The sequence below is a fragment of the Papaver somniferum genome, chromosome 5, assembly GCF_003573695.1.
Source record: "Papaver somniferum cultivar HN1 chromosome 5, ASM357369v1, whole genome shotgun sequence".
Lineage (NCBI taxonomy): Eukaryota > Viridiplantae > Streptophyta > Magnoliopsida > Ranunculales > Papaveraceae > Papaver > Papaver somniferum.
In genome coordinates this window covers 169,187,508-169,189,510 of record NC_039362.1, presented here as the reverse complement: position 1 = coordinate 169,189,510, position 2,003 = coordinate 169,187,508, and the positions used below count along the sequence as shown (strand labels likewise).

Sequence of the window (2,003 nt, the reverse complement as noted above, 5' to 3'; positions counted from 1 at the left end):
TGGGTATCTAGGACCACGAAATCCACTGGATAAATAAACTTGTCGACCTCAATAAGAACATCCTCGATAACACCTCGAGGGATTTTAACAGACCTATCAGCTAACTGCAGTGTCATCTGAGTAGGTTTCATTTCACCAAGTCCTAGCTGTAAGTATACATGGAATGGCAGTAAGTTCACACTGGCTCCTAAGTCAAGTAAAGCTTTTTCTACCCGGAAGTTACCTATTGTGCAAGCAATGGTAGGAGAACCTGGGTCTTTGTACTTTGGAGTTGTGGTGTTCTGAATGATTGAACTTACGTGACTAGCTAAAAAGGCTTTCTTATGGACGCTAAGTTTTCGCTTTCGCGTACACATATCCTTAAGGAACTTGGCATAAGCAGGAATTTGCCTAATTGCATCTAATAAGGGAAGGTTTATGGTAACTTGCTTAAAAACCTCCACTATGTCATTAAAGTTCGATTCCTTCTTTGTTGGTACTAATAGCTGAGGAAATGGGGCTCTAGGCCTAAAATCAGACCTTTCAGGAACCGAATTCACATCATCAGAAACTTTATCAGTCTCTTCAGCTACTGGTCCTGAGAGGTGAGATCCTGAGGGGTGAACTACAGTATGTTCACTATCGGGCATGGTTACCTTATTGTCTACAACTCTACCACTTCTAAGGGTTCTAACAGCATTCAATTGATTCGATGGTTTTGCACCTAATTCATGAACTCCTCTAGGGTTGGGTTGTGTTTGACTAGGAAACTTACCTTTTTCTCTCAAAGAATCACTTATCAGACCAACCTGGGTTTTTAACTCGGAAATAGCCTGACTATTTTCTTGTCCTATCCTGTTACTAGCTTGTAGACTGTTCTCGGATAACTGGAATTTTGCAGTTTGCTGAGTTAACAAGGCGAGAGATTCCTCTAAACTTAGGATTTTCTTATCTGACTGATTCTGAAACTGAGCTAGTCCTGAAGGATTCTTAGTATAGCCAAAACCTGGGGGAGCATTAGAATTACTAAACTGACCTTGACTTTGGCCCTTAGACCACGAAAGGTTCGGATGGTTTTCCAACCAGGATTATAGGTTTCTGAATATGGGTCAATCTTTTGACGGTTATCAAATCTAGTGTTATTATAAAGAGCATTGGCCTCTCTTCAATATTCTGGCCTTCCCAAAAAGGCTCCACTCTACCACTAGTCTGGCCCACTTCTAAGGCTTCTAACCTTTTTGCTATAGCAGCAATTTTGGCATCTGATTCATAGCCTCCTTCTACCCTATTAACGTTTCCTCTACTTAAAAGAATTGTTTTCTGGGGTGCCCTACTATTTTCCCATTGCTGGGTTTTTCGGCGATTTCATTAAAAAATTCCATCGCCGCATCAACAGTTTGGTTTTCAAATCCACCAGTGCATAGAGACTCAACCATGGTCGTTGTGGAATAATCTAAACCCTCATAAAGGATCTGAACTAGCCTAACCTTTTCTAAACCATGATGAGGACACTGGGATAATAAATCATTGAACCTTTCCAAATACCTATATAAAGATTCTCCCTCTTGTTGTGAAAATGTGCATATTTGCGTCCTAATAGACGATGTTTTGTGCCTAGGGAAAAACTTATTGAAAAAGGCAGATGTAAGTTGTTCATATGTCTCAATTGACTCGGAGTCCAAACTATACAGCCACGACTTGGCCTTATCTTTCAGGGAAAATGGGAATAACCTAAGTTTCAAAGCATCATCATCTAAGCCTCTAATTCTTAGAGTACTACAAATTTCCTCAAAATCCCTAACATGGTAATAAGGGTTTTCATTTTCTTTCCCTAAAAATTGGGAGCATCTGTAAGGTCCCAGGTTTCAGTTCATAGGGTGCCTCCGTTTCAGCTAACTTAATACACGAAGGACGGGTAGTCCTAGTTGGATTCAACAAAGCTTTCAAAGTTGCCATTTCTGGCGCTATCGGAGCAACATGGATTTTCTCCTCAGTCAAAGAACGTTCAAAAACAGACTCTTCAA

General features: G+C 40.4%; 1 pseudogene; it reads left to right on the top strand.

Annotated features, from left to right (window-relative positions):
• The first annotated feature begins 1,473 nt into the window (after nt 1-1,473).
• LOC113284849 lies at nt 1,474-1,573 on the top strand (annotated as a pseudogene).
• Nucleotides 1,574-2,003: the final 430 nt, after the last annotated feature.